The sequence below is a fragment of the Poecile atricapillus genome, chromosome Z (assembly GCF_030490865.1).
Source record: "Poecile atricapillus isolate bPoeAtr1 chromosome Z, bPoeAtr1.hap1, whole genome shotgun sequence".
In the NCBI taxonomy this organism is placed as follows: domain Eukaryota; kingdom Metazoa; phylum Chordata; class Aves; order Passeriformes; family Paridae; genus Poecile; species Poecile atricapillus.
The window spans coordinates 45,773,899-45,783,587 of record NC_081289.1 but is presented as its reverse complement, the minus strand read 5'-3'; the positions used below and the strand labels follow the sequence as shown (position 1 = coordinate 45,783,587).

At 37.4% G+C, this 9,689-nt stretch overlaps 1 long non-coding RNA gene across 3 annotated transcripts; it reads left to right on the top strand.

Moving 5' to 3' along the window:
- The first annotated feature begins 264 nt into the window (after positions 1-264).
- Positions 265-9,240, top strand: LOC131593005 (uncharacterized). 3 transcript variants are annotated; one of them, XR_009280745.1, is made up of 6 exons: positions 265-517; positions 1,130-1,230; positions 3,692-3,838; positions 4,871-4,984; positions 5,760-5,847; positions 7,897-9,240. It is a non-coding gene; the product is annotated as an uncharacterized LOC131593005 (long non-coding RNA). The 3 variants fall into 3 exon arrangements; XR_009280743.1 differs by having other exon boundaries at positions 5,760-9,240; XR_009280744.1 differs by having other exon boundaries at positions 3,692-3,889; positions 5,760-9,240.
- Positions 9,241-9,689: the final 449 nt, after the last annotated feature.

Below are 9,689 nucleotides of genomic sequence, written 5' to 3'. Positions count from 1 at the left end.
CCATTAGTTTCCATTTAGATTTTTCCCATCAAATGTTAAAATTTGTTTAACATGGTAGAAGTTTTGTTGCTTACTCTGCTTGACTCTCTTAAGTAGGGTTTGAAGTAAAATCTGGAAAACAACAATTCTCACAGGAAATTAATGTTCTGCTTATAGGTGCTGCATACTCATACACCTCTATTGTTCATTATACTATTTGGCAAATGTGCACAAATATCGACTAGTAATTTCATAAATCTGAAAACCACAATTCCCAGGTGATGACCATGACCCTAGAAAAAGCCTAGAGAAAACAACCTCTTTACGAGACATACCTTGCAATAGATGTTTGTTTAACTGGAAATCCACAAGAGCAGCTGCCCAGTGCAACGGTACATATTTGCTTCTGAATCCTTTCTCAAAGACACTATTTAAACATGCTGATGAACTGAGCTGGATTTTCCCCCACCTCCATTCCAGTAAAATAAGGAGACTCAGAAGATAAAATTTGTTTTGCTATTGCAAGTAGTGCTATGTGGTAAGTGAGAAATTTACTTTCTATAGTCCTATGTAATTATGAGGGTGGGAAATGTCCATTTCCTGTACAGATGCAATGTCTGTGAGTACTGCTCAGTGATATTTCTATTTGAAAATGAATATACTTCTATTTCTAGAAGGGTTTGTATATAGAGCTTCTTCTTGTCCATATTTGGCTTGATGTTAAAGATCTGCTACTCTAGCTTCACCACTCTGGCAAGAGGAAACAAGTATTCCTTGTGTCGAGACTGTAATTCCAAGCTATACAATGTGTTTCAGTCTGGTTCTGATTTATGTTAAGCTGTAAACAATTGAGATTTATAATATGGGTTTTATGATGTGTGCAGCTGGACTAGTTATCACTGAAGTTTCATGCAGCATCCTGAATAGGAAGAGTGATAACAGAGATTTTTCAAATGCCCCAGTTCTGTGCTAAGTTTGATGCTTTCACCTAGAGGGGAAAATTTGTGCCTCCTGAACCAGTTATATTTTACACTTTCTTTCTGGACTCTGTTTTCGCCTTTCCTCTGTCATTTTCTGGATGGGATTCCCTTCACCCAGTGAACAACTTTAATTGGCAGAAGAAATTTCTAAAGTGCTCCTTCTCTCTTAGAACTGTTTCTGCAATCATTCTACCTCCAAAGCCAAAGGAATTGGGAATGACCATAGCTGAGGTGGTGTCACTCATCTTCTCCTCCACCACTGGACAATGATGTAAATTATCGGAAAGGACTTGACTCAATATCCTTTCTACTCCTGTGGGCAGCACTTATGCATGTGACAAACTTCATTCTTGCATGGAGAAAGATCTGATCTGAGGGTACACTAAGTGATACAAAAATAAACTTTCTCAGAGTAGGAATGATATTTTCCATAGTAAAATAGAAACGAAAAGGTACAAGATGAGTTGTGCTTTTAAGGTGTGTGAAGTCCTGTGACACCTGTTTCAAACAGAACCAAAAATGTCTATCAGCCACTTTTTTGTTTGCTCTGTGTTTCACTTGCTTTGGAGTTTGTAGGCAATAAATCATAAAGTAGAAACATGGGCTGAATCCTGAGATATCTATTCAGACTGAAGTCTTGTTACTGGCAAAGGTCTGTCTGAGTAGCTTTGTCATCCCCTAATTTTTTCACTGTAAAAAAATTAAATAAAAAAGAAATATACTAAAAAATCATATTCCTGCAGCATCCAGCAATTTTGCTTCTCTCAGTTTCAATAATCAGAACATCACCCGCTAATCTGCTTTGAAAGAAGAAGGGTAAAACCATGCTTTCTAACAGGACTTGTGGTGAGCTTGAGGAACACAGGTTTACTCCTTAGATGTCAATCTTTGGTTTCATGGTGGAGTTTTCTGGTTCTGGCTAACTTACCCCATCTTTTCTCATCCCCTGCAATGACTTTAACAGGAATTCCTGAAAAATTGCTTTTAAATTTTCAGATCCAATTTCTGTATAAATTAAAAAACAGAAAATTATCCGTATTAGGAATCACAGGTACTTTGTAAATGAACATGATTTTTAGATTTCTAGGAAGCAAGGTGTTATACCTGTTGTTGCAATGTTTTTAAATTTTCTATTTACTTTGAAGAAAACTTCGTCTTGAAGAGAAATGATAGTTTAGTGTGGATAGTGCATAGAGAAGCTGTCCATGGTGGTTATGAAATCTAAATTGAATCATCAAGACCAGATGGTAATCTTGACTATTACTACTACTATTTATAAGACCAATCAGTTGTAGTGATGTGAGAGATGTTTTAAGATGTAATTTTCAGTTCTGATGAGAAGGAAAGTGTGACAATAATTTTTTCTCCTTTTCACAATGATTTTATGAAAATCAGTTACTGTTTGTAGAATTTTTTTATTAGCTAATATGCTGCATGAACATGAACCTTTTAATTGGATACTTGAAATTTTCTGTCATAAGAATAAAGAAGGTAGCATCCAGAAATTTTAGCCACCAATGGCTGCCACAAAGAAGTTCTGGACTTACCACTAAGCAAAAGCAATGAATATGTATTGATAACTTCAAAACAATTTATTGTGACTCAGCAAAGTGATACGTACAACAAATGCTATCATGATGGTAAAAATTTTTAACCATGGACCAAGATTTTTTTTTAATCTCTTCCATGTATTCTTGAATGTATTCTAAAGGTAATGGACATCAGGAAGCCAGAGGTGTCAACTCTTTCAACATGTACACATGCTGATGACCTGAGGGATGGTGGGAGGTGGCTCTGGTGAAACATGTTGTTTTCTCTTGCTTTTCTCCAGAGAGCTCAGATGCTGTTTTCTGGGATCTATTTATTTGAAAAACTCATTTTTGTCTTATCATACATGAGATGGACAGAGCTACCAGACTTTGCTATTACATGAGTATTCACTCTTTGGGGTGTGAAAATTTTCCGATGAAGATCCTTAAATGTAGAACTTATTTCATTCATTCCAGTCCTCCTTTGCCACAATTCTTTTATGCACAAGTGAAGGAAAGAGAAATAGAAAGAAACAACACTGACTTATTGTCTTAGAAGGATTTCTTTGTACATTAATTAATACAAATGGAGATAAATGGTATGGAAAATATGAATAAAGCATCCCAATAAAAGAAAAAAAGCTTAATTACTAGTCTTCTTAGTAATAATTATTTTGAAATGTGGGTAGGCTAGTACCTTTGTTCAACTCATAGGCACATACCACAAGAAAAGTAAAATTCACTATGTTCTACTATTCCTTTGTTTATGTTATTGGAGAGTATTTTCTAAAATTTTTGGTGTTGCTGCTTTTGATCCAAATACTGCAGTGTCAGATATAGGCCTGTCTTTGGAATGAAGGCCTTACAGCAGAAGATTGAAAGGACATTTCTCATCTTCTAGTGTTGTAATACTTGATTTTTATAGAGCTTGAGGTCTATCCTATGCAGGAACTGAGCAACAAGTTGGGCAGTAACATCCAAATACCGTAACATTTAAAACTTGGAGACACTCCCCAAAACACCATCAACATTATTTCAATGATATCTATGACTTCATTTAAGATGAAGGGCCCTAATTTAAGCTGTGCAAAAGACCCAGCTTCTATGGTTTATGCCAGGGCAATATCTTAAATCTATCACACATCTCTCTTTCTGACTGTTGGACTAAATTCTCAGAAAATAACCTTCCCTTCTCATTACCAGCTAATGATTCACATTTATGATCTGAGTTTCTCCATCCAACCATGCTCTTCCTGACTTTTGAGGAAGATGTGTCTGTTCAGCCACACTGTTTATCCACTTCAGAAATGACCATCCACTCTTACTGCCTGACATGAAGCACAGAAGAAGGTATTTCATTTAAAAGTACAGCTTTTACAAGGTCAACATGAAAACACACATGTAAGTCCCAGGATAATAATCAGACCTTATGGACAATTTGGATAAACTTATTTGCTTTTTTATGGTAAATTTTGACTTTTCCACCCAGGTCCTTAAGACCTATAGCTTGATAAACTAAGCTTGATAGCTTAAACACATATGTATTTAGAAATATTTTTGAAACAATTTTGCTTCAAAAATACTATTATCTGTTGTAAGAGATTTTTTCAAAATATAGATATTACCCGTAAAAGTTTGTTAGACATGCCCACTAAAGGAAAACATTTAATCAGGTAAACCTAAAAATGTATACAAGAATTCTCCTGTCATACACAGGGTAGCTCATGGAGAGAAATAGTCTAAGAAACTTACTCTTTTTCAAAGCAAATGATTAGGACAGTAAATAAGTGCCAAAAATAAAAGTATTCAATTACTTCCAACTAAGCAGTAATTTCTTAAGTGTTAGGCTGGAAAGTCACTCAAATAATGGCTCAAAAATAATGCACTGGAGTCTACAGATTAGTTAAATTGAATAATTAAATACAAGAAGTAAGGACCTGGTTCTCCTTTGTACAGAAGTGTCTTTATGTGACTCTGGCAGTACCGATGGGCTGTAAAACAAGCGCTGCAATTAATGCCTGACTGAATGATCACTGGTACTGACTGGAACAGTGAAATGAAACTAACTCACAAATTTTCCTAAAGATTTTTCTAAATGAGAAATCCCATAACTGTTATCAAAATTGCTAACTACTAAAGAATAGAAAAATTGCATTGATTTTTTATATTTGATTTTTATGACTGAAGACTTCAGAAAGGTATTGATGCTGTGCTAAAAATACACTGGAAGAGTACAAAGGGCTTCTGTGATTTCATTTAGGAATAGCTTCTTTGTTTTTTGGCCAAGTCATAACAGGAAAACAAGTATTTTTCGTGGAAATGCTGACATAACTTTACTAATAGCACCTTTAACAGAGGTTGTTACAATGTGTATTTACTCAGGTACAGGATTAAATAAGAGATGTGAACTCACCATAGCAACCCCTGCATCACATTGCAGATATGCTGCTTCTAAGATACGGCAAATGTATCTGAAGAAATACACATGAATATGAGGTAAACATCTATCAATTCCAAATTGTGTTTCAAAAACACTTTGCTATACAGTATAACAAAAAACAGCACAACTTGATGCTCTCTAAGTTAATGTATTACTGGATGGTATTTTCATTGTGTTACAACTTTTGGCTCAGAATATAGATAACTCCCCAATTCACTATAGCAAAAATAGTGACAAACACACTATTGAGCTCCTTGTAAATATTGCTGTGAATCCTTACACTCCTTAGGAATCCAGGAAACTCACCTGTCTGATTCAAGTCACCTCCTGCTGATGTTCTGAGATCTTGCAATAATACTAATGTTCACCGTAAGGTATTCAGCAGAATTTTGTGAATATAGTTAAAGTTGAAAGTGGGTTTTCTTCTAAACAGTATTTTTTCCCACTTTTAGACACTTTGTTGTTTCCTCTTCATTATCCCTCTGCATCTTGAATTTTATCAGTGAATGTATGTCCCTTCAATTTATCTTTATTCAGGTTGGCTTTTCTTGTTTTGCATAAAAAAATCTGTCATTGTATTTTACAAACTTACTGCTTGTTGTTTTTTGGGTTTTTTTTTTCCCTTAAGTGTTTTCACTTTCACCTTCAAACCACTTAGGCCATGCCTAAGGTGAGAACTTGATGATATCCAGTGGGTTGCTATACCTCCTGTATCTTTATTATACTTTACCTCACAAATCATGGCAGAATTTACTCCTGCAAGGAGAACTAAGTGATCATATTGCTTTGGATTTTTGCTTGATATTAAGCAACCCTATTGTCTCTTCCCAGATTTCACTTGTAGAGGAGGAGCACCCATTTTCTCACACTGCCTGAGATGACCGATGAAGAAGACAGCAAGTATTCTGGACTGACACATGTAGTTGTCTCCATACTTTCTTTCATCAGTGTTCAAGGTTTTGTCTCTGTGGTACAGAAATGCAGGAACCCTAAATAAATTTTGAATATTTTTGGTAGCAGAGGTTTAATTAAAACCTCAAAGGTTTTTTTAGGCCCAAAAACCTCATTGCCAATCTGCATATCTACATTTTATCAGAAAGAAAAGGTTTTTTATTCTTTCAAGCCAACAAGTTTGTTCATTGAAGATGTTAAAAAATCTGTTTAAGAAATCTACTGATAAAACACATCCCGTTACATGCAACTTATTTTCACTACAACACCACTTCTCCATTGGTTTGCTGTATTTTTTCAGAGGGTTATTTATACTTGGGGTAAGGGTTGATGTACAGTGACTGAATGGCTGGTCCCTGGTGTTTCTGTGCACTGGGGACATGCTCTGGTCCCAGGTAACCCTGGTTATGATGGGGTTCAAGGGTTCACCTTTCCCATGAGTTGGGTTCCAAGTCTTTCTTGGTGGAGCTCCTGCCCTGGCTGTGTTTCCTGGGATGGTGCCTTGATTTTGGTGGGAGCTGAGGCTGACTGCCCCAGAGCCTGGGAGAACTGTTTGGCTTATACACTCACCAGGACTGCTGGCCTCCTCCCAGCTGTGCAAGGAGTTGTATTTAATCTCTGGTTTTTATTCCCTCGCCATGGCTACCTAGTGGTGCAAAACGTGCAGCTGCTGAGGTGAGAAGGGGTGGTTCAGCCAGCATGGGTGACACAAAATGCCTGCCTGAGAAGCTGCCTGACAATTTCCACCTTTGCTATCATTCAAAACTCCCTTTAAGCTGATCACTGTGCTTAGTTTTGACTGTCCCTTTGCTCACCTTAGGGATAATGTTAATTGTGACTCTGTGCTGGCAGAGATTGCCACAGGGTATTTGTGCTCTTCCTTGGCTTCTTTATGTCTGTAGTCCTCCTAGGTTTTTTGGCTTGTTTGCGGTTGGATTTTTGTTTGTTTTTTTGCCTGGCTGATTGATTCAAGATACACCACCACAAGTTTATGAGCTCCTGAAATGGGGAGTTGCTGGTTGTGGTCCTCAGATGACTGAAATGCTAATAATAATGCAGCCAAAACATATTTATTATGAAACAATCACATTCTAGATTACTTCTCATGATCCAGGTTTACACTCTTACTTCAGTTTAACTGATGGAAAAACCTAGTGACCATGGCATTGAGTTTCTAATATTAGATTGAGACCCTTGTGATTAACTATCACAAGGATATAACCACACTTGCACTTGCTATTGTAAATCCAGATCACTAAAACCCCTCACAAACTGCATCAAAATGAGAAATGTCTGCCTACATGGCTCTCCAAACCAACATGACCAATGTGTACCATTTTCTGAAACTAGTGACAGTCACCCATGTGATGTGGCCAGCATCACATTCAGCTGTCTTTGAGACCCTGCATTCAACAGAGTTTCTATTTATAACTATTCCTATTTATTGAAAATGGCCTTTGGCACCAGGACAAACCAGAGCTTGGTCTTTGGTCTCTGGATCCACTAGGGAGAGCCCTGTCTGTCTCCCACACTCTACCTTTACCCTGTACAAAACAACAGCCACTTATGGAGCTGTGGAAATGGTTCATGACTTCCTGTAGATATTCACTGGGTGAACTCATTCATTAAAAGTAAAATCACATCCCCTTCCCTCATTATCCTTCCCTCACAAAAATGCATTTCATCTTGACTTTTCTCCCACCTGCCTCATTCCTGATGGAAGTAATCTATTCCACATATTACAACCTGGTGTTAAAACTATTGTTTTATAGTGCTTCATGTTTAATTTTTCTTAAAACTGAATTTCTTAATCTTTTTAATGGGAAGAAAAATCATCAGCTTTGTAAAAATGAAAAGTCAGCATTACATGGCTCAGAGAAGTACCATAAATCTTTTGCTATTGCTATTTCCATCTCAGATTTCTGGACAGCATGACTTATTACTTGCTGTAACTGTGTTTTTGCATAGTGTTTTCAACTGAAATATTTCAAAAAGAATGTTTCTTTCTCTTTTGCAGTGAACATTTCTGTTTGACATCATACAGTAATTCCTCATCCATGGTGCTTGAAACAAGCGAGCATTAAGGATTGATATAATATGTGGCTCACTGCTGCTCCTCACACCACCCAAGGGAATGGGATACCCTGAGAGATGAACAGATTTAGAAAACAACTAAAAATAACTAAACTTCTTTCCCAGATTTGTACAAATGGTCCCTTTTTAACACTGAACTCCATAATCAAATTTACCAATTCACATTTCTTCCCTTATTTATGTTTCTTTAAAATTTGCTTGGCTTTTGTTGTTTTGTTTTGTTTATTTTTTCAGGTTTGGGTTTTTTGGCTTTTTTTTGGCTATAGGGTTGGCTTCTTGTTTGTTTGTTTGCAGCTATTTGATTTAAGGGAACAAAGAGATCAAATAATCCTCAGGTATTTTTCTTACTGGAAGAAGTCTGTGTAAGTTCTTTTACTATCCTTTTCCTTGTCACTGCAGGAAAATTTCCATAGATTATCATTACAGATATATTTTACAATGAAGAAATGAGTAACACAACACAAACACATCCATTCTCTTAATTGAACAACCTACAGCTTTTTGGCTGAAACAAACAATAATATTATTTATAACTCAAATTACATTCCACAAACTATGTTCTCATCTATAAAGAGACTATAAATGGCATGGTAGGGTTTCATATCGGTTTTTCTTTTTTTTTTTCTCCAATGACTTTCCTGTTGACCCCTCTTTTAATTTACAAATAAAACCTTGACTTTCTTGACTGCCAGCACTGAAAAATCCACCCTGGGATCTGAGATCACGCTGTGTCGTTTCTGCTTTATGCCAAAATAGACTCTGGTTCACCTCCTGAGTGCTGAGGTGGCTCTGCAGGGCTGGGAAGAATGTAAAGAAACAACAGTAGTTTTGCCAGTAAAAAGATAAAGTGAATGAATTCTCTCAAAAGTAGGAAGATACCAATTTTCAAGTCAGCTTTATAGAAAACAGCTGTTCTTTGAAACAAATGCTCATAGGAGGGTTGGGGTGGGACATCTCATTGCTTGCTGTTCCTGCACAACCTTTTCCCATTCGGTCTTTCCAGTTCAGCCTGTAGATCAATCCAGCTGAGGTGTTTGTGGCTGTGGCTGCATAGCCTTTTTCCCTGTCAGCAGTGCTGGACTCTTGTGTTTCTGCCCTCTTGGAGCTGTTTGTGCCCTGATGCTTGTATTGATGTTGAGACTTTTGCGTGCATTGGGTGGAGGGGTGTCCTGTGGAGGTCCCAAGCTTATCTCTTTCAAGCCAGGTCCCAACACAGCTCTGCAAACAGTTGGGCTGTCTTGGATATATGCTCACCCTTCTGCTTCTGTATTTGTGGGGTAGCAGATGAAATCTAGGAAGTCTCAGCCAGTTTTTTTGCAATTAGTTACAAAACCTTCTAAAATTCTTTTGAAGTCAATCTTCCATATCATAGTCAGCAAATACACGTTCTCAGCAGTAGTCTGATAGGTGTAAAATCCTTTTGGACAGAGCACAAAAACTTTGAGATGTTCAGCCTCCACTGGGAAGAGAGTGTCTCTGCAGAGGTCAGGAACCCACTTCACTCAAACACAAACACCCTCCGCTGCCATGAAGCCTGTCATGGGAGAACAACTCACTCCTTGCAAGGACAGGAGTTACACAGGGCAGAGAAATGTGGGCAAAGCAGAGAGGGCACAAGGCCTGACAGCAGTCATAAAAGGTGCCCCAGTGGTTTCTCAGAAGCTGCAATTACTCCTGTTGCCAGTCAGAAGTACAGAGGCACATGATAGGTGAGAA